Source organism: Echiichthys vipera (genome assembly GCF_963691815.1).
Source record: "Echiichthys vipera genome assembly, chromosome: 13".
NCBI classification, from domain to species: domain Eukaryota; kingdom Metazoa; phylum Chordata; class Actinopteri; order Perciformes; family Trachinidae; genus Echiichthys; species Echiichthys vipera.
In genome coordinates, this window is record NC_139838.1 from 11,858,649 (window position 1) to 11,882,672 (window position 24,024).

General features: G+C 38.8%; 1 protein-coding gene across 1 annotated transcript in view; it reads left to right on the forward strand.

Annotated features, from left to right (window-relative positions):
- The window catches only part of csmd2 (CUB and Sushi multiple domains 2), a gene marked incomplete at both ends in the record, with an annotated part of 266,970 nt that overhangs the window by 100,772 nt on the left and 142,174 nt on the right, over positions 1–24,024 (forward strand). The gene's annotated exons all lie outside the window — the stretch shown is intronic.

The following is a 24,024-nucleotide window of genomic DNA, read 5'->3' on the forward strand; positions in this document are numbered from 1 at the left end:
TTTTATTGTCACTGGATATGGGTAGTGGATAATAGTCACTCATAGCATTCACCCTTCCCTGAGGCAGCCCTCCCTCTGCCAACCAGGCATGTGCTCACAGAAGTGGTGGATTTGGGGCTAATTATCAAGCACACACTGCTGCTCAGGGAGCTCTGTGCCAGATCCCAAGACAGACTAAGTGTGAACATAAAGTCACACACATGCACTCCTGCGTATGCCGACACATGCACACACACGCACATACGCACTCCTGCACATACCTACACACGGAAGAGATACATTTTTAGTTTGAAGATATTTGGGTGCTCATGGGAAGGGCATTAAAGTCACACCATTTATTTAACTGTAGCTAATTGAGTCCAGTGGGATTGTTTGTTGTTATTGAGCTTTCTTTATGAGCAAAGAAAGGGTGGAGGACGAAAGACAGCTTTACTTGTGAATGCATGCATCTTATATAATTCACAGCTAATTCTACTTTCTCTCTCCATTCCAATCTGCACAAAATATACAGTAACTCTAATCGTTACACATCTGTTTAATCCTCTATCTTACTGACAGGCATTATATTGCACACAATTATCATGCTATTCTTGTATTTAGATTCTAACACATTTCTGTTGACAGTGTGGCACGTTGGCAAATTAATGTCATTGACTTTATTTTAACTTGAGACCACAAACTTAATTTCTGCTGTTCAAAACAGTAGCTATCAGTGGTGGTTAATGGTCTGCATTGGGTATTACTGCTGGGGTGTAATATCACTTAAAGATGTAACATTAGTCATGATTGACACAGTTTGGAGACTCATGTTTTGCTAAGTGATGGAATAATCTTCATTCAAACAAACAGGCTTGCATTGTCATATTGTTTGTCTATAGACCGTGTTAACAGACCTTTGTTTGGCATCCTCACAACATTAATACAAAATGAAAAAGGAGTCTTAAGACGTAAACAGTAGGCATATAGTGGAAGGGCTAGCAATTAATTGCAGCTCCTGTGGCTTCAAAGAAAGTATTCCATATTCCCAACCTTCTTCCAGCATTTAGTGTGTAGTGCACATATCTTACAGACAGACAGCTGTGCTAACCTGACTCTCGCCAGATGAATTTCGTTCCGCCTTGCTTACCTTATCCATCTTGGATCTCTCGACCGGGAAGTGATTTCAGGAGGCTGGGCCTTATTAAAAATCCTTGCATATGATTGGATAAACCACTTGTTCGACATCTTTATTGAGATGCTACTTTAACCACTCACATGGAAACCAACCTGTGACGAAGAGCGACGCAGGGAAGATCCAAACAGAACAGCCGACATCGTTTCCACCAACAAAAGCCTTTAGAGCCGTTCTCTGGTGTTCTTTTAAAGAAGAAATATTGGCTAGATTTGACAACATGTATCAAATAGCAGCATCGATGTTGACGTCTGCTTCCTCAGTCGTATCTTTATGTCTCTTGTCTATAAAACCCCGCCCGGCAGTCCTGATTGGCCTGACCATTTTTTGCGGACCCTGAAATCACTTTCCTATGGAGCAAATTCAGATGGTTGAGCGGAGCTAGGTGGAGTCAAGTTGGAAGCAAGGTGGAACGAATGTCATCTGGCGAGAGTCAGGTTACAGATTTGCCACTCTGAGACCATAATCCACTTTCACAACTCACTCAACAACTCATTCATTTTGCAGGCCAATTTCATGTTCTTTTTAAGCAATAACTTTGGTAACACCTAGACGTTTTGTAGGAACAGAACTTGTATCAGATTAACAAAAAACATACATTTTAAAATGTTGAAATGATCTGTTCCTCTATGGTTTTGTTTTATTCCTCTCCTAAATTACGCGTAACATTATTGCAAATTAAGGGACTATCATTACAGTATCAACCGAAATAACTACTGTATCTTGCACCTTCATCTTAGAGTGAAGTTGGACTGGCCAGTTTATCCATTGGATTCCAAAGAAATTGGTATGTAACACAAGGAAGAGAAGTGGGACGTGCACTAGTCAAAGGACAATTGTTAACGCCCTGGTCTTTGTTAATGATCCTCTGGTGACTTTGACGTATTTCACTACAGGATAGCAGAGTCGGGAAAGGCTCTACCTCAGGGCCTTGTCCCTCTTACTCAGGATAGCAACACACAGTAGTTTATCCTGTGTACTGTGTTACTGCAGGCTCTCTGTCTGTCAGGGAAAGACTGATGCTGATTGACAGCCAACACAAGGTCTCTGTCACAGCTACTGTAATCACATTCACCATGGAAAAGCTGAGGCATACTCAGTCTTTGATGCTCTGATGGCCTAGAGGTATCAAATACATGAAAGATAGGCCTATAGTTTACCATAATGTAGTCTTCATAGAAGGGAGTTCGACTATATGCTGTACCATGTTTTAGATGTCTGGTGCAGTGTTTTCAGGGCGGCTAAGACAATTTTTTTCAATGGTTTTCTACGCGGTCCAGCAGACACCATACTGTACAATCCCACATCTTTGCGTACTGATAAATGCTTTATTTTTTGAGTCATGTAGCCATTGGTCCACACTGTGACAACTTTTCTCCTCTTCTTTAAGTCTTTAAGAGGATAGAAGAGCTTTAAGAAAGAGCAACAATACTTGTTCTTGACTTGATTTTGCCTTTGTATTCCTTTTGACTCTCAGCTGTGTCGCTGCTGGTTCCTTTTCCACATATTAATGAGTTATAAATGCTAAAAACAACATTTTTGTTTGAGTGGAGTTTTATAATTCACATTTACTCTGAATTATAGTTCAGTTATGATTTATTTCTATTTCAATGCATAATTGGAAGGTAATGACAGGATTAAATTTCACTAGAACTGTACTTTATGTGATTTTACATGAAAAATTGATTAATTGATAGATTTATTGTGTATTGCTGTACAATATACACTTCTGTCTAGCCTCTGATTCAAAAGAAGTGCATTTCGTATTCTATTTTTTTATTTGCTGAATTATACACTGAATACTGATTTAGTCCCTGTCATAGCCACTCCATCCACACATCCACCCACACAACCTATTTGATTCCTCTAAAGTGCTTCCTGCTTCGGGCTCCAATATTAATGAGAGATAAATTAACGACAGTGTGGCCACTGTGCTGCCATTAGGCTACTCCTGTACCAATTAACTGAAGTTACTGCTGTCATTGTCATTAAGGTGTCTTACCATTTAAAAGTTCAAACATGAAATTAATAAATTAATATCAACTATTGTGCATGTTCAGTGGCGCTATTTAGAGAGCGGCAAATGCAGTTTGTTTGTCGAGCAGATGAGTGCTGTTATCTCTGTACATTTGTGGAGTCATGCAACTTTTAATAATAATAATATTAATAATAATAATAATAATAATAATAATAATAACAAATAAAACAAGCAAAAACAAGTGGCAGCAAAGTTTGCCAGGGACAGCACAATTTAAGTCTTAGACTGTGGTGAACAGGTGGGTTTCCAGGAGTTTTTTGTAGATGTCCATGAATGTAGCATTACAGATTTCTGCTGGTTCCAGAGGGTGGTGGCTGCCGCACTGAAGGCTCTGTCCCTGAAAGTCTGCAGGTTTGTTTGGGGGTGGAGGAGGTCTGATAAGTACTGGGATTGAATGATTTGTAGGTAAGGAGAAGAGATGCATGAGGAAGGAATATATGCTGGTCTGTAAGTGATGGCTGGAGTCTCAAGATGGTTTTTGAGATGGTAAAAAGCACATTTGGTGTCAGATTAGATGTGTGACTTGAATTAGAGGGCGAGTCCAGAACGAGACCCAGGTTGCTTCTTCAGGAGCCATGCATAACATTGCAACTCAAGCAGGCATGAACAGCAGCATTCGCCACCATCTGCTATATAAATCAGGGTTTATAGCAGCTTAAGGTTTATAGATAATGTAAGTCCTGCCTAGAAACCAAGAACCAAGAAAGATGAAATTGGAAACACCTAGCAAAGAAAAGAAGAAAGAATCTATTGTTGATAAATCTGTCAATTGTTTTCTCAATTAATTGATTAGTTATTTGGTCTATAAAGTGTTGATACTGTAAGTGTAAAGGCCAAAATGTTATCTCAAAGGTAATAACTTTATTGTCACAGAGGAGTAAAGAAACCAGGAAATATTCACATTTAAGAAGCTAGAATCAAATTTCAACTTTTTTTCTTAAAACAGTTCTCAAACTGATTTATCGAAGTACTTGGCACTCAATTTAATAGCTAACAATTATTCAATTATTGCGGCTCTAATGGTGAGCCGACTGTATCATTACATTCCTTGTTGGTGAGTTCTTTGATTGATGAAAGTTGTATCCTATATGTTGTGTACATAAAAGCCCTGCAGCCTTCCTGAGGAGGATATGTACTACACGTCTGATAGGCAGGATCTTGATGCATGCACATTCAAACGCAAGTGTCGCCGAGGGCCACAGGTATGGGTTGCTCAGAATAATGAAGCTGCTTCTGTCCATATTTTAACAGCTACTCTTAATACACTTGTTACCATCTTATTCTTATTTCCACTCAGAGATGCAGCAACTTTGTTTTATGTTACAGAAAAGAAAAACTCAACATCATTCCCCCAAGTGTTTTTGACACTGTGCTCACTCTCCTCTGTCTCTTGTTCGGCCTGGCGTGCTCACTTCCATCTGGCATCGGCATGCTGCTGATTAATGGGTTTATAATCACACAGACAGAGAAAGGTGATAAATACAAGTCATTTAGCATAGCTAGACCCTCCACAGAGAGTATTTGTCTGAGTGACTGTGTTTGTTTGCTTTGGTCCGTGTGTGTGCGTGTGTGTGCGTGTGTGTACATACTGTACCTGTCAACTTAATGATTGTATGTATGTATTTCCGTTCTAAAGACTTTCGGGTAATTGTTGTGAAATTATGGCATGTTTACACTTTTTTGAGTGTCATTGTATCAGCGGCTTGCAGCCTGTGGATGAAGATGGAATTCAAGGTTGAACAGGCGATGTAAGAATCATTGTCTTTTTAAATTCCCACATGGATTGACAGATATCTTCTCTGACTTGACAGGTCCTTTGGGACTGAACAAAATAGCACTAGTATGTTGCTGCTTAATGTCTGGCCTAGAGTATATTATTATGAGCGGATCTCCAGGGTTTTGCAGTCTATGGCCACCCAGCCTAATGACATGGGCTATTAAGGCTTCATTAATCCACACAGTGAGGGAATGAGGATGGGGATGATGTTTCCACCCGCATACTGCCACCACTGCAATGTCCTCCATGGACCTAGATTTTTATATATATCCTTCAAAAGGGTGTAACAGAGAAAGTGTGACAGAGAAAGAGCATTATGTTTCCCTCTGAGATTGGTTACAAGTAGGAGCATGCATAAGCCCATAGAAACATCGATGGTGCACTTACACACACATGGATGGTTATTATTATTATCATCATTATCATCAGCGGGCATACCAAAACTGTGACATATTAACAAAAATGTTCTCTCTTGTATAATTTACTTTAAAAAAAACATATTAAAAGTAGCTTTGAACAGAATTGATTACAGTTGGGAACATCAAGTGTTTCACAAAGGACATAAGTTGATTTGTTTTCCAGCACCATGCATTTTGTTGTTTGTGAAACTGTTGATAGGACATTCTGATATGAGATATATATATTGTTTTCACCTTGCATAAACCCCTTATGTCTACCTCTTCAATTTGGTGCCTCTAATGTGCGGTCAAGTATTTTGCATTTATCTCTAAGTGGGTAATTCATCTTTGAAAAAAGGAGTGACAGTCAAAGGCAAATCTAATGCTTACTTTAAAACATTTGTTGCTTTAAATTACTGCAAGGAAAATATTGCTTTGAGGCATAGTGACCCATTGTTAAGTTCTTGCATATCTTTTCATGTAGACAATTACTATTAACTCATACAAAGCTAAATTGAATCAGTCAAGAGCATCAGCAGTACTGTATTAGAGCCACGACTGACTCACTCTATTATGTTATACATGCTTTTATGATTGTTGTATCATTCTTTTTTTTGTTTTTACATATCTATGCTCAACTAATTGAAGTAGTTGTGCAACATATCTCTTAACACCATCTGAGAACACTGACTGAATGAGTATTTTCATTTGGGTATAACTAATGCCCCTTACACATCATTGGCTCAACCAGGGTTGAACCAGATATTGTGTTAAAAAGGGTTATCCCCACGTTGACTGACTCGCCTTCATGTTCCCAACCCATTGTCGAGAGGTTGGTCGGACGCGGGTTGGACAAGGGTCAATTTCAATGTGAATTGCACCTTACCAGGGTCGCTAATATCTGGGATGGGACAATATACGTCATTGGTTGCAGTGATCAAGCAGCAGATGAGTGGTGCGGTGAGGGACAACATAACGTTAGTGTTGGTGAACATAACATAATAATGAATGAGAGGCATCCGCCGTACACAGAAACAACTCACAAACAAGTTGAATGCGCTCAAAAAGCAGTACACCAGAGTGACCACAACAAAAACCAGAGTGGTGTTTGGTGAGTGGTCTGGCAGTGCAACCTGTGCAACAGCTCGGACACACTGCTCATGTTTATCCTGTGTTCAACTCTCCTCCAGCAAAGAGGGAAGCGAAGAAACACCATCTCCAGCAGAAATGATTAAACTACACGTAATGGGGTCGGTAATATCATGGCAAATGCTTTACATCAATCATTTAATCAGGAGAGAGAAGTGAATGAAAAGACAATTGTATATTACAACAGATGATATGTGATAATTAAGTATTGGCAGAAAGTCTTTGGTGCTTAGACTGAACAAGGATATTTGTAATTGAGGGGCGTCTGTCCTGAGCAGAAGCTAGATAAATCCCCCCATGGAGTCCACACACTGGTGGTGGTTGTGGCTGACGATTCTACTGAGGCTGGTGATGATGCAGAGAGGTGGGGCACTAAAATGCTCCACCTCGCAGCTGACAGCAACAGAAAGAGAATCGTATTTACAGGCATGAAAATAACCCATCTTTCGGTGAAATTTGCCATTTTGAAACCAAAATAGGTGACCTACGTGAATCGTGTAGATGGACGGGACATTGAGGTATACCAGAGATTATCAGTGAACTACGAAGGCACGCCCCTTGAGTAGAAGCCTGCGAAACAGTAATTCATGGCCGTGGTGGCCAATGTTGACTGTTTTCCTCTCTGATCTTAGCGCGCCTTAGAGCGAGACTTGCTCCACGTGCTCTCTGTAGGCACGCGGCCACAACGCTCTGCACGCTCCCACTTTGCTCTTCTTCGTGGGTTTCTGAATCCCCTTGGCAACAGCTCGCCAAGCTCGGCTCTGTTGTTGATCTCAATCGTTTCTGTCTGGTTAAATCCGTGGTTTAATCTCCGCAACAATGTCTCTTTCTACTCTGAAAAAAAGAAAGGATGACACAGAAAACTGTCAGTTCTATAAGTTGAGAAGACATTTTAAGAAAAATCATGCTAACTTCAACACCACTTTCCCACTGAACTGTAAAAAAGATACTCTGCAATTATGTTACGTTATGTTTTTCAGTCAAGTTTTTGATGAATAAGATAATGTTTCATGTGCTTCTAAGCCCGGTAAAGTAACTAGTAATTGAAGTAATCGGATACATGCAGTAGAGTAAAAGACGTATAAAGTAGCATGAAAAGAAAATACTCAAGTAAAGGACAATAGCCTCAAACTTGTACTTTAGTGCAATAATTGAGTGAAAACCTCTGGTTAATAGGTATGTTAATTTAACAAGGATTGTTTTTTGACAAGGTTGTAGCTTTCAGTTGGGCTATCACTACTTGTTTTGATCAGCTGTTATGCTGTTGCATATTTATATGTATAAAATATAGACAATATACTGTATGTACTCCATTGTTGCTGTAGTGTTTTACAATATCCATTAATGTGACGCTCATTTATTTCCAGCCCCTCATTTTGGATTATTTTCGTCAACTGGCCTCAATTCCAAATGAGTTGAATAGCCCTGCTCTAACATATATCCATACTTATTACTTATTTATTACTTATTACTTACTTACTATATTACTTTTTTTTTTTTTTATCTCAAAATGCTTTAAGGGGAAGCATGTTGCACATGGGCATGAACCCATTTTGACTGGCTTGGTCTGAATTTACAAAAGAAGGGTTGAACAAGGTTCAGATAATCTTAGCCTGACCCTGGTTCTCGGTGTTAAAGTAAAAGGAAATGTATCTTTTCTGTACTTATTGGATACTGTGGATGTACAGCATGTGTGACATCCAATGTAACAGAACCACAGTTATACCTGTTTGTTTTGTTCATATGAACTCTGGTAGTCAATGGTGTTCTGGTGTTCTATCGTCTGTATTGTAACACACACCTGAAGTGAGCAAAGCCAGTGGATATATCATAGCTAAGGTGGTTGAGGAGTGAAAGGTCAGCGCTGACTCAGGAGGAAGCAGATGGAGAGACCTCCTTTAATTGGATGGTGGTTTTACGACAAATCGGTCACGGTCATGGGTGACGTTTAAAAGATAGCTCTTCTCTTCTACCTCAAGGTGTTTTCCTTTCTTTCCAATCCCACTTAACATGATTGATGACTTTAATATTTACCTGTAATCTCTTTCTCTTAACATTGGGCAGGGTGTTAAAAGAAAGTAAAGAAGAAACACATGAAATAGATTAATACCTTCAAAGCTAAATAAAGTATATAACACATGTTATCTCCCTTGGATGGTTTTGGACTGGAGACCAATAAAGGCTAATGGAAGAAGAGATCAGCTCTATCAGCTACTGGATATCTCACCACTCTCTGCTGTATAATGGAGAGGAACTTAGCCCACTTCCACTTTACTAAGGCTTAATTCTACCTGGCCAAGTTTAGTGTAACATGTGGAAGGAGGATCAAAGATTGCTATGAACAGATTGAAAGCAAAACACACTCACTTGTGTGTTAATTTACAATTTGTGTAATACTAAATACTAAATGATAATTAATCCACAGTGATACATTATTGTTTTGATGCATTTCATTGAACATCTGGTCTTTTGTGTCTCCACATATCCCTCTTTATGCATCCATATGTTTGTGTGTCTATTTATTTTTGTAGATTAGACCAAATGTGCGAGAACACCTACCCACATTCAGGTATGAATCTGTGTACGCGCCTAACTTTTGTTACTTTTTTTTTTAGCTTAGCAGATATCCCCATCAACTGCTCTAAGAGGCTGTCATCAAAGCTCACATCACAGTCACCTGCCAACCTACAAAAGTTGTTTGAATACTTCCATTTCACCATTACTCTCAGCAGGGCCAGCCATCTGGATTTTAGATTGGCATTTTCTGTTAGGCCAACAGAGCACAACAGGCTCACTAGAAAGAGAAAAACAGAGCAGATAATGCTGAATGTGGCATTAACATTGTATATTGTCCCAAACCTAGGCATGGAGCAGCGGACTAAGACAGGGGGATGGATTACAGGGAGCAATGGCAAAAGAAAGAGAACAAACGTAAATCTTAAAAAAAAAAGGAATTGTGAAACCAGACAAAGGGCCAGTGGAATAAAGACCTTCTCTATCTCATTTGCATCCCATACTTTTCAGTCCATGCATTAGGAAGGACCTTTAAATGGGTTCACAATAGTATGGCTTTGTCAGCGACCCTCAAACTAATTAAAAGAAAACAAATACTTGGAGCTCTTGGAGAGAAGAAAAACAGCTACTGAGGGTGGACAACAGGAGGGACAATAGAGTGCTGCAGGTCAGGAATGACATAGATGCCTATGTGCCCAGATGCAGGACTGACAGATTTAGAAAATCCTGGGTGGCTGTTGGCCTTCTTAACAATTGATAGCACTGTGGTCACTTTAACTCCTTATTTTTATCCAGTTTTTATCCAGTGAGGCACTGTTGCACTTGATTGATGATTGTTAATTGTTGTCCCATGTCACTCGTGTTGTTGTGTATTCCATCTCTTTTAACTATTAGCTCTTTGTCATTGTATTTGTCATTATTGTGCATTTTACTGTTGTTTTTGCTGCTGACTGTACTGTACTGGGACAATAAAGATCTCTTGACTTGACTTGTCTTGCCTTGGAAGTTAGCATTGCTCTAGTTCCCTCAGCAAAGAGCCTATGGGATTTTCACTGGATTTTGGATTACTGCAGAAAATAAGCTCTGTGGCAAACAAAGGTTTATGATGCTTACCTGTAAACCCTAAAAAAGCTAGCGTGAGCTATAAATTAACTCCACCACATATTCACACCAATAGCTTCCTAATGATTTCAGGTGCTCGTCGTGATGACATCTAATGTCCCTGACAACCTCTGTATTCTCATTTAGCCACTTGATAGCAAGCAGCCTTTTTTAAGACACTAGAAATATTTACTGGTATTTACTGACATATTTTATGTTGTAAAATTAAACGTGAAAATGTCTTTAGCTTTTTGTCAACCTTTATTTCAGGTATATAACCAAAGAACTATTTTAAAAATCCATTGACTTCGAGATAAGGGAGCCGGCAGAAAAAGATGCACTGAAAATAGAGGTGGTGTTTTGCATTTTGGGATCTTTTAGTACTGGGGACTCTTTCTCTATGTACTCTGGAAGCTACTCATCTCTTTCCCATTTCTTCCTCGCACAATGAAGCCATCTTTCTTCCACATTTGCCTGTCTCTTGTCATTGGAAATCTCAGAGCTTGTATCTATTCGAACAGCCTCAGTAAGATGGTACATGAGACAAATCTTGATAAAAAAACTGAAGTTATGTTCTATATAAAAACACAGAGAAAGAGAGATGTACTGTAACATGGTTGAACATTGAGTGAACAATGACACTAGGGACAGAGATGTCTGAATGAGATTAAGGAGGGGAACTCTGTGGTTCATCCTGTGGTTCATCCCCTATCATTTTCCAGCTTGTCCTTGTCCTTGGCTCATAGGCAGTCAAACATGTGGTTTAACAATGTGAATGGGAAAATCACTTTTACTTGAGTTGAGTCTGTGTGCACTTGAGTTTTTCCCCAAGTTGAGACAATCAGCCTCTTAAGCTCAAACTTTAAGTATAAATAAGCATTCTTACATTAGGGGGAGGGAGCACTAGAAATTATAAAATCATGGAGAAATATTAGTGGAAGTACTTTAACCTTCAGTGACTGTTCAGTGACACGCTGAAAGCAAAACTGAAGCTATTTCTAATTAGATTTTCCATCTGAAGGACCATCACATGAGAGGTTGACTTTTATGAGCTGAGTTTAAACCTGGTTTCTTGCCTCAAGGCTTGAGTAAGACAATGTAGATTGAATTTGTTCACATTTTTTCAGGCATTGTGGCTTTGCTACATGATCAATTCAGAGTAACATTTAGATTTCTTATTTATTTTCAGTCCCTGGCTGTGAATGATCATCTTAATGTAGAATGCTTTTACTTCACAGATCTTGGGTTTGACACTTAACTGTATTTTGCCTCGTGGCTCATTTCTCCAGTGGGACCCAGCCAAAAAACTGCATTTGCAAAGGAGTGCGTTGAGTGGTTATTCATTCATATGTGGAAAAATCATCAGAAATGTTGCTTTCAGTTGCATAGTATTATTTCATTCAACCAAATCCAGCTCTAAGCTGGTGGTTTCTGCAGGCTATTTTCTGCCAGTGTGTTTGATTTCAGGATTCTGGGATGTTACAGTGTTGCAAATCTGATTCTACTGTTAATGTTAAAATGGACAGACATTTTCCCGAAACTGTCTGCATGCACAAATGCAAGCACAAATCTATAGCATGAACACACAAGTTTGATCACCTATTTCTGTAAATTTGATGACTAGAGGCACAATGGTGATGCTGGAACTGCACAGTAAAAGACGCATGGAAGGATGATAGCCTCAAGTCAAATCAACTCCTCTCATCCGGTTTAAAAACAGCATACAGTTTCCTGATGGACTGGAAGAAGCCGACTTCTCTGATGAAAACATTTTTATCTTATTCTCAGAAAGCAGAGTTGCAATATACATCTCAAATATGCCTCCAAGAAGAAATAAAGTCCCTTTTTACCTTTCTGGATACACTTCAATTCCTGCCCATGGGTAATGATGCACACATTGAAAAGAAGAAGAAATACAAACTATAACTGCTTTATCTAGTAGTGCAATGCACATTACACATAACCTGTGTACAGCAGGTCCAAGACAAAAAAGGCACTTGGTCTATTATAGTGCTTAGGGCTTTCACAGTATCATCTTTTCTGGTGTGTGTGTGTGTGTGTGTGTGTGTGTGTGTGTGTGTGTGTGTGTGTGTGTGTGTGTGTGTGTGTGTGTGTGTGTGTGTGTGTGTGTGTGCCTGCGCAGCAGAATGTGACAGTCAGTTTGAGTGGAGGAGAGGGAAAGGATAGTAATAAGTCAATCTAGCAGTAAATGTACTGTAGGGATTACAGTGCATCAGTTAATAAATGTTGCATCTTCTCAAGACTAAGAAAAGTCCTGTCTGTTATTTCCCAACTGCTGGAAAGGGGAAGATGGATAGTTACGTTTTCTGTTCCTGTGGGGAAATTAGTTTGCATCATAATCACAAAGGCATTTCAAAATCACAAAGTCATCAACAGACAAACTCTACATAAGCCCATTTCAAAAAGGGGGTTAGCCCCAAAAAAACAGCCTGGAAGCTGAACAGGAAAGGCTAACAATACCTATTCCAACATTGGCTCTGATGTGATCGTATCCCTTTTAGAAGCTTTGTATTACAGCTTTGAACTGAATTGTCTTTTTGGAGACTTTATAAAACAAGTGGGGATTTGTAATAGTTGCAATGATGTATGCACATTCATCCATGTGTTTATGCATTTCCACACACACACATACACACACACACACACACACACACACACACACACACACATACACATACATATATATATATATATATATATATATATATATATATATATATATATGCCAAATGTCTGCCTCCTAGGATGAAAACTGTTGCCACCAAAGGGTGGGGACATTTTTATCGACCAACAGACAGAGGTTTAGTACTGCTAACTACTCACAGCTAATAAATGATCAATCCAACACTGAATGTCCTCTGTGATTATTTATCAATTTTTATGTCTTGAAAAAAGTCAATGTAGTTAGCCATGCACTGTCAGTCCCATGATGCTTTGTAATGAGTCTGTTGACTATAGAAAAAAAGAGAATAAGAGGATGTGTTCCTGATTAAGCATGCGTGTGACAACTTTGATCTTAAATGAAATAACATGAGATTGACCCTACAAAACAAATGTGGTAAATACAATAATGACCTCGATCCCGTGGGCATCACAAGACCTTAGAACTTAAAACTTAGCGCTGGCACAGAATACAGTTTAAGTCTAATTTGTTTATGTTCAGGCAGCCTCTTCAGAGTCCATTTGAACATCGGCCAACAAAAAGCAGTGCAGTGGGAACTGTGTAAGGAATCACTGATAACTAACAGTTGTAAAAGACAGGAGACCAATGCAGTAGATGTACAAGCTAAAATAGTAGTTGTGTTTTGGAGTGTGTGATTTAGACGAAAGCTCAAGTGTGTGGATAGTAGCCACTGAAACCAGAAATCATGTACAAGTATAGACATAGGGGATCTTTTTTCCCCAAGTACTTTGTTGTGGTAAAAGTGTCTCCCTGTCATTAACCATCTGCATGTCGATTTCATTTTACTCTCATTCTCTGCTAATTCAAGCAGACTGTTGTCTCAGGATTTGCGAAAAAGAGGTAAAATAAAAGAATATCCTGTTGAATTTATCACCTAGTCCTTCAAAATAAACATAGATGCAATTTTATGGTTGTTATTAATTTGTATTAATTTCCCCAGTTGTAGTTAATTAGTTTGATTTATACTTTATGTCAACCTTTATGGACTATTCTGCCCTTTAATATGTGGCAGCCTTAGGGCTTACTGTTAAAAAGGGAAATTTCTGACTCTGCACTATTCAGTGCCTTCATTATAAAAAAAAAGTGCACAGGAGCAGATTGTATTGCAACATAGGTTTGAAAGCCATTTAGCTTTTTGAATTCCAGTAAGTTACTGCTACTAATGGACTGCTAAATCATGCATGCATTTAATGACCATATGAACCTTTTAAACAATAAAAAAAATATACTGTATATGTTTGGTAACCAACAATAGTCATTTGAAGCAAGTATATGTAATATTGGTACATTATCAGAATTATGTTAAATTGTAAAATCCATCATATTTTAAAATTCCATAATTTGTGCAAAATAAATGTACTTATTAACAAAGAATTGTGGATAATTCCTGAGCCAAAGGATAGAGCTGATTTAAGGGTCGCATTGAAAAAAAAACAACAGTAATAATAATAAACCAACTAGTGTCCAGTTATTACATTTAACAAGAAGAAATAATTCAGTGCTCTATTGTGCAAATATCATTGTCAATCTTATAAGATGTGCTGACATAGTGTTGCACGGTATACCAATACTAGAAAGGTAGCACAGTACCCAGCCGTTAAAAACTATACTATTTCACGTTTTATTAATATCGGTAATTTATGAATTCCGTCTGACAGCAGGGCAGTGTGTCTGTGTGCAGCTTCTCTCTACTTCATCACTGCCTGCGGCCAGTGGGCGCCAGTGGGTGTGGTTTCATAGTGAAATGTCACTCACAGAGCGAGACAGACATGGCTGACAGTGGCCTGAATGCTCCTGCCGACAGACCTATTTGTTGAAAAAGCATACGTTTACGTTGCCAACAGTAAGGGTAAGCCCACGGACACCACAAAGCTTGTCTGACCAATGACCGACTTGGAGAATAATCAAGTTGACAGACATGCAGACTTGTTCAAAGAGTTCTGAGAGCTGCAGGTTAGCGATAGATGACATAAATATCCCCCAGATGTAATGTTCAGTCAAGTGTGTGTTTATTTTGTGAGAGTGAACTTTTTTCACCATCAGTCAGGGGTAAAGCTAACTGTTTAACTGTCCGATGTGGTTTACACATCTCTGTATGCAAACAGTTCACACTGGAGACATTAACTTTACCAGATGATGTCACAAGTCTGCTGATCAACAACACAACAATGCCAAGAACCTTACATTGGCCAAATAATTGTCCAAATAAAAATTAACATGTTCCTGTTTTCATTTGTCGACGTTCTGTGTCTTTTTTAAACAGCTGCATAATCATTTCATTGTTGTTATACCAACTTAAGATGCTAAAAAGCTCAGCAGCTTTAACAAAATTTCAGTATCGGTATCGAGGTATTTTAGGCAGGTATCATACCAGAGTCTTAATTTTGGTATTGTGAGAACACTATGGTGACATCTGACATGAAATAACTGTTATTGTTGAAACATGTTCGTGCAGGCGCAACAGCTCATACACACAAACCACAAGGATTTAGAGAGTGATAGGAAAAGGAGGGAGAGAGATAAATTGTCCAGCAAAAGCATATCTCCATTTTAAACTGATTAATATTAAATCTCTAGTTAGTAATATTATTGCAACTGAAAAAAGCTGCAGGAACGATAAGATCATTCCACTTGTTTAGATTGCAAACCAATGTTTCTTATTATATATTAAGGCGTTCAAATGATTCAACATTTTGTGTAATACACTAATTTGCTTTCTAGCCAAGATTCAGAAGACTAAATTAATACCACTCTCCTGTCTGCACGGCAAATATCAAGCTACTGCTAGCAGCTGGGTTAGCTAAGCTTAGCATTAAGACTGGAAACAGGGAGCTCTGTTCAAAGGTAACAAAATCATCTCATAAACTCACTAACACATTATCTTATACGCATACAGAAAATGAAATGTTAAAACAAATTGTGGATTTACAGGTTAGTCTTGTTGTCACAATGTGGTTGCCAGGCATCTACCAGAAGCTTCCACCATAACTTTTCGTTGGAATACTTTGTTTCTCAAAGGTTTAAACAAATTATGTAATTGTGTTAATTGATGAACTTTAAAGATGCTTGTAGTCTGATATTGTTACTTTTGGACAGAGCCGGGCTGGCCATTGTTTATAAATTGATTAATCAATTAAATGTATTTAAGTTGATGGTTTATATTTTGGTTTCTTAGGTGGAAGCCTTAAATTAATTTCACAGATACTTCAGATTGCAATGCTTGTATTGCCTCATTGGTACTGGTTCTGTGAGTCATTGTAGCCTATGCTTAATTGTTTTTCCTCTGCCCAGTCGTAGAGCATGGCTTTCCAGGTAGAGGAGAAAGGTTCACTAGTTGTACATTGGAAGTGCCACTATCTGAATCATTGAGTGAGCTTTAATGATAGTCAGATTTTTTTTTAATCATACTTAATGCAGTCACTATGGTTTCTTTTACTCCCTTAACTGTTCACTAACTGTTTCTACAGCTTCTACAGCTCTCTACATGGCTTTTCTTTGTCACACTCTGATGGTTGCAGTCTTTCTCACCTCTTTTACTCCGTATATCTCCTCAAGCCTTCTGTACAAGAGAAGGATGATCTTCCTGCAATCGGCCCCAGGATATTATTGGCATTTGTTTATTATTGTGTGAAAGATCTATAGGGAGAACTCAATTATCACTGCTGCTTTGCAGAGTGACCTTGAAAACTCATTTGTTTTCTCCCGTTAACCACAGAACCAATACCGCCAGCTGGCGATTATACCCATTGAGAAGTGCACAAATTCTTTTTCAGTTGTATGATGTGATTGATGGTGTATATGTTTGTGTATTAGGGTGCATGTGTGTCTTCAACAGCCTTCCTTTCTGATGATGGTGAAGCATCACATGAGATGGGTTTGACAGAAGTTAAACATAATGGGATTAAAGGAGATAAAAGCCACTGGTCTAACAATGTGTGTATCTGTCTTTTCTTCATCTTAATCAAAGAAGTAATTTGGTCCCGTGTAGGTCATTTTGTTGAAGGCGAACATTCAATAATCTAAGCCATTAGGCTCTGTATGGTTTCCTCATCAGCATTGTTCCACAGTCCATTCAATAGCAGTAGTTCTATTGCTTTGCTATCTGTGACTTTGCCTACATCCACCTTGACTTTTTGAAGAAGAGTAATAAATCACACTGACACTGGAATCAATCGCAGAACAAGCGGCACTAAATTCTTTACTTCCATGAATTGAGCTGCTTGAGTTTATGTTTCTGCCCCATTTCATCTACTCTTCTGTATGCCTCTTCGCACTGGAGCAAAAAGTTTCAGAGTTACTTTAGCATTTTTAAGTTGAAAGGTCATGGTACAAGAAGTGGATTAACTTTTTATTAGAGCTGCAACGATATGTCGACTTATCAATTACTGTAGTTGAGGGGCAGAAAAAGAATCACATAGTATTTTAATATTATTATTATTGATTAATAGTTAAATAAATGTCTCGCCTTTTGCAACACTGCTTTAATGTTTTGTCATAAGTGTTTTCATATATTATCTTGTGAAATTATATGAGTGCACAGTCTTACAGATTGTAACTGGACAATATTAAAGCAAAACAAAAGCCAGGTGTCATGCAAGGCATCAGTTTAACTTTAGGGTAAAGTGTAGGATTTGCTTTTTAACTAGAGATTCAGCCTCTGAAGTGCTAATTAATCAGCAGCACCACACTTAATGATAGGGAAATATCCTCCAATATTTGTCCAGTTTAACACAGGCTCTCCTAACAGCTTTACTTTGGTAAATTCTAACTTGCATATATATTTTAATTAGTGCAAGCCAATTCGACCTTAGAAATCAGCTTTTATGTTTATCAGCACAATCTAACATGATGGAACCTAACAGGCTTTCTCTACACAGCTCTCACAGTTAATTTGACAGATCGTCACCATGACCTAAACTATGCTGATGTCCCTGACAAACCTGTCATGTTGTTTGATGTGAATATTGTGTCCTTGTAAGGAAAATAAGTTCACACTTCTTCAGCTTGACACGTGCTGGTGTGTCTACTATACATTTCTCTTTGGTGAAGGAAATGGAATAGCATGACAAAGTAGCCAAAAAGCTTAATTTTGATTTGTATTGGTATTAAAATTGTAAGAGTATGCCCTCAATGACCCTCATATTTTCATGTCTTTGAAGAGAGATCTGAGTCGGGATTGAGGAGGAAATGTGTGTATAATGATTGGTTATGAATGGCACGATCATGGATAGGTCATATGGCAGTTGAACCCATATTGTTATCCCATAGCTTGAGAGGGGTAAAACCAGCTACTGTTTTTACATTTGAAAAGTTAAAATGATGCAACTGCATTTGTAGGAAGCTTCAAGCTTGGCTTTTCAAGGCTTGAAAAATGTAAAAAAAAAAAAAGTAAAGTAAAATAAGGAAAAGGGAGCTGGAGTGACATTTCTTTCAATCAGTGTCCATTTTACATGTTCTGTAAAGACAGAAAATGAGTTGTGGGGAGAAGAAGAAAGGAATTCCTCAGAAGATTTAACAAGGCTCTCTGATGGGGCCATAGGTCTACTCATGAATAATACATAAGGGCAGAGAGAGGAAGAAGAACATAGGTTTTAGCTCTACTGGATCAGAGAGTCCAAGGGAAAAGTAGGCATGTTCACCTGATGGATCTGCAGTTTTACTGGCTTGGTCAGTGGAGTCTGCAAAGCCTTGTTTTTGTGCTCAGAGCTTCAGTCTGGTGCAGGACAGTCCCATGAGACATAACTACCCGGAAGGCCTCTCTTAATACTTTGGCCTTAACTTACAGCGTAAGGTTGATGTTTTTTACTGCCTGGGTGGTTGCTGTTTGAAGAAATGAATGAACAGTGTTGATAGTTCTATGTTGTTTCGAGCATCAGGTGGTTAATTTAAACCCCCAGTGTATGTCTGGTCCTGGTTACATCTGAAGGTCACAGCTACAGCTCCATTGTCAGGGTTTTAATACCGCCATTCTGGACTTAAGGGTCTTCCACACTGATTAGTTTTACCTCAGAAGGATTGTGTATGGGTATGTGTGTGTGCATGTGTGTGTGTGTGTGTGTGTGTGTGCATGCTTGCGTACGTGTGCGTGTGTGCGTGTGCATGCGTTAGGGAGTGTTAGAGAATGAGAGAATTTATTGACATATGTGTACGTGTTTGTAACTGAATGTTTAGCAGTGTGTGTGCGAGCATGTACATCTGGATAGACTGACCTGTGCTATAATTCACATAGCCTCATTAAAATGCTGAAAGTTTTGGCTTTAAAGTCACTGTGACCCCCGGTCTGCTGCAACCACCAGGACCTGCATACTGAGCAGAGCTCTGATTGATCTACCTAAGTAGCTGCAATTAACATGGACGTTCTCCGCCCCACCGCACACATGCACCCACACAAACATGAATGCACATTTGGTCATCTGATGCTACATCACAATGAATTCATTTGCTAAACCGTGATTTAAAGTGCTTGATCCTAACGTGGAGCTAGTCACCTTTGACACTTAAACCCCGCCCATCACTGATTATGCATAGAGTAATTTGACACCTTCGCCCCTCAAACAGAAAACAGATGACATGAAACGATGAACGTGGAGCAGAAAAAAGACCCATTCCACTGGGAAGAGTTGCGCAATTGCCTGATGACGACGACCTTTGTTCAAAATCCTGAAAGGCATTAGCAATTTAATGAGTCACATCTCATCAGTATGGAAAGTATCTCTATGCTAGTGTTACGTAAATTACTTTTGACAGGTGTGCATACTCCTAAAACCCTCAATCATAATATAACAGTGGAAAGAAAAGTCTAAGCAACAAGGATTTGCAAATCTGACTTAAATGCTGCAGAAAACGAATGTTGTCTAGGAAGTTGTGTAACCATAAAACTATTTCAGGTCTGTTTAAAATGTTTGTAAAATGCAATGTAAATGGAAGTGAAAGAGCTGCATAAAAACCTTGGCTAGCTGATTCTAGAAAGCTCTGTGTGTCTGAGCTGAAAGTTAACAGTTCATTCCCCTTAGTCCAGAACACCACTGGCTGCCTCCATCACCTTGCTGTCCAAAATACATTTCTTGGACAATCATCAAAGGTTTGACTCAGACTGCGGAGCTTTGGGGCCTGGAAATGGAAACTGATTTAGCACTGCACTCTCAAGACAATTCCGCATAATATCTAATATGGTCAACCAGACAGAGAGAGAGAGGGTGAGGTGAAAAGGAACTATGGAAGTGGCCACAATACCCTTCAGGAGACCTCCATTTGCGAACTCAGGATTTTTTCTGTGGCTCCCCATGGTCACTTTCAACCTAAAACTTTAATGTTTTCAGCAAAATCAGGCACAGACAGTAAAATTGGGTAAGGCAGAGGTGACACTAGATCAAAATGATATTAATGGTGGTCTGTTCATCCCTCATCCTGTATTTATTAATCGCTTAATCCTTAATGGCATGCCCATCAGTCCCTTATCACCCGTCTGCCTCCGTTTATCACAATATTAAGGCCTTCTTTAGCATAATTGTTAATGAAAGTGGATTCCAGCACGAGTTGCCCTTTCATTTAAAGGGTCATTTTTATTTCTCCCTATGGTGAAAAGGGGAGTAACTCTTAACAGGGCTGTTTGCGTTAAAGTCTTGGTGCTAGTGTGTGGAGTCCTTTGTATGTATTGGTGTAAGATTCAGTATCCAAGATTCTGAGCAGTCTCAGGACCGAACTATGCCAGGGGAACCTGGCACTCTCCATCCTAGTAGTACCACTCCAAACTCGCATGTGCCAGACACTACATGATCCCCCTCTATGCTTCATCTTTAAGTGATAAACGACTCCTGAGGCTCACTTTATCATTCTTACACGCATTATACCATGCAGCCTCCCGGCTACACTGAAATGAAGGAACAAATAATTATCTGATCAGATAAATAACTTAAGTATGCCCATATTTTAAAAAATAGGTAGGAAAAATAGAGACTGTTCGTAAAGAGTGTATATGACTGAATTGATGTTGGACAGTCATATCGTTTTCTTGTTTAATTCTGTTTTCCAATTCAATATGGTTTCCGACTTATCTCAAATGTGTCTAGTCTGGGAACTCTCAGATCATTTTCGATTTCCAAGGGGCAGAGCAAAAATGCTTCTAGATGCAATTGGATAGACCTACAACCAATCGGTCATGAATCGGGCTTGCTAAGTGAAAAACAATGCCAGCCGGATAAGGAACTTTCTCAAATTATAGCTAAACTGCTTGTTATATTGCATCTCTGAAAACATTTTATGCAAGAAATAGGTAATACAGTAACATAATATACAGTCTATTTTGATTAGTCCTGAACATACCTGCAGACTGGATGTATAGGAGTAGGGCCAGACATATCTGCTACATGAGTTTGGCAGATTCGACTTGTTTCGAGGCTAGGGCCAAACTATAAATCGGGGGTAGTAATTTCCAGTGAAGGATATGGTAAACTATGAGACATCTTGAATAATAGCTCAAAAGTCATTTCATGAAACTTTTAATTGTATTGCTTTAAAAGGCCCAATGTAGAGTTTGTCTCTCCTGGATTAAAAATCACTTGGTGTATGAACAGTGAGTTGTTTTTGAATAACTTGGAGCAGGAAAAGTGGCTTGTGTGGAGCAAGCAGAAGATTAACTGAGTGTTTAACATTAGCAGCGATATAGCCAGTAGATAGTGCAGTACAAATATGTTGGCACAGCATTTTGGAAGTTGTCCTCAATATAATTTTACCCAGGAGCTGCTTTTTTAAACAATGTTGCAAATTAAAGGAAAAACCAACATAAAATATCTTAGTATGGGATCAGGTCACCACGATCCCCTAGAACAGCTTCAGTGCTCCTGAAGAGAGACCTGAGTACAGCAGACCTAAAGTAAAGTAAACGGTCAGACATAACAAAACAACATCACAGATAAAACGAATTAGATTTGAAGATAAAGGTTTATATTATATCATTTGGTCTTATGGATGTTGTGGTGGAGAGCATTCCCGTATATGTCCAAAAGCTTCCAAAGGTGTTCACCCGGGTTGAGATCTTGTGACTGTAAAGGCCATAGCATTTTTTCCACATCCTTTTCATGCTCACCAAACCATTCAGCGAGCACTGGTGCCCTGAAATATCTGCAGTTGATGTTTCTTCACTAATAGGTTTTTACTAAATAAAACATATTGCACACACATTGATCAACACAAACACACACTCCTTCACACAGTCAAGAGCCTCTGACGTAAGTATTAAAAGGAGCTCCTTCTCCTGGTTAGGACAAAGGGTCAACATCCACCATGCTCCTGTTCTTGATCTCAACCTTTGTGACTTAAACATAACTGTTTGATTGGCGAATCTTGTTTCATTGGAAATCTCTTAACGAAGAGTTGAGGTCATTGGTGACACTTCCACATCTGCTACATGCTCAATGCAGCCATGGGAGGCAGGATAAATACTTATAGATACATACAGTATAGTATAATACTAAGTTTTATCAGTGACATAATCTTCCCTGAACTCTACTCCTTCTTCCTGCTGTCTTTGTGCAATGTGCCTGAAAAGCTAAATCCCTGACATTCTGATATGCCAACTCTTTTTCTTTTTTAATCATCGTCTCATTCCTCCCTTGCAGTTGTCCTGCTTTCTGTCCAAAACTAATTTCAAAAATATTTTCCATTCATTCTGTTTCTCCCCCTGATCCGTCAGGTGAGCTTGTGTTCAGCCTAACTAATGAAGTGAGCTACTGTACAGTGAAGCGGAGGCCCCACTGCAGCAAGAGGCTTTATAAACGTATAGTGCTCCTTGTTCATCAAAATAAAAGCTAATTCTGTCTACATCCAGACACATATATGCTTTTAATTCATCCTAAAAGATCTCCACCAAGCACCCTCACTAGACTAAAACTCCTCTCCACAGTAGATCCCAATCTTTTGGGGTTGGAGCTGTATGCTTGAAGATACTCTCCAGACATGTATTTAAACATATATAAATAGTCTGCTTGGAACAACAATAATGTGCGTCTGAGGTGGGTTTTTTGGGGGGATAAGTTCCACATTAGAATACTTTTTGTCCATATTCAGGTTTTTGAATATGCTAATTTTGTCCATATATGTGGCAGCTTCGAGTCTTTTACATCACACTTGTATAAGTTGCAAACTGAACTGAGATTGACTTCCAAACTATAGTTGTGATGTCACAAATGGTGCTCGTAGGTCCACCCCTTCAAATTGGATTTCCAGTGAGCATAGGAAAACTTAACATTTACAGATACATGTGAAAACCGCCTTCTTGTGTCAAACTCTGCACATACATCATTCTCAATAGTGAAGCACAGGGGGAACATGAAGAAAAAATATTTTTGAATGGTAGGGGACTTTAAAACTGTTTTATTCTTGATTGATTGATTGATTGATTGATTATTTTGTCACTGCAGCACAAATACACAAAATGTTTTGTTTTTTTCGAGTCTCTTCCTCTTCAAATTTTATTCAATTATTTCATCACGTTTTCACCTTGCTTTAACTTTACTTTACTTACCCCCCCCCCCCCCCCCCCCCCCCCCCCCCCAGTGGTATTAATGAGGGCTGTTCGTAGATGTACATCAGTATGTATCTACTCTATAGAGTGAAGCAGATATGTTGGTAGGGGAGATCAGGTGGACACAGTTGGGGATAATTGACACATGGGCTGTGGAATTAATGCACACACATGAGATTGTGTCATTCTCAAGATAAAAAATGTACTCAAATGACTTTGGCCTCAACAACTGAATAAGTTCCTGGTAAGCAACAGCCCTTGTTAACATACAGATCAGAAGGCACTGTATTTGTTTGTGAAGTATAATTCTCTATTGCTTTTTCAAAACAATAAAACAAGTGTCCTTTCTCTGCAAATGCCAATGTTGTTCTTTCCTTATCCGTTTTTTGATTAGCCATAGTTAGGTTAAACGTACAGCCCCCCTTGAGTACCAGATCCTCCCTAATAGATCTTAAAGGTGTAACATTTTAACACCTTTAATTCAAGGGCACATTAATTTTGAAACATTAGTATAATTACCATAAACAAACAAGACAATCACCAGGAAGACTGGCAGGTTCTGCCAGCTTCTATAATGTGTTGTCTGTCATTGGGCTTGACTTTATTGGAAATCTGATGGATTATGTAATTACTTCATGGCACAAAACAGT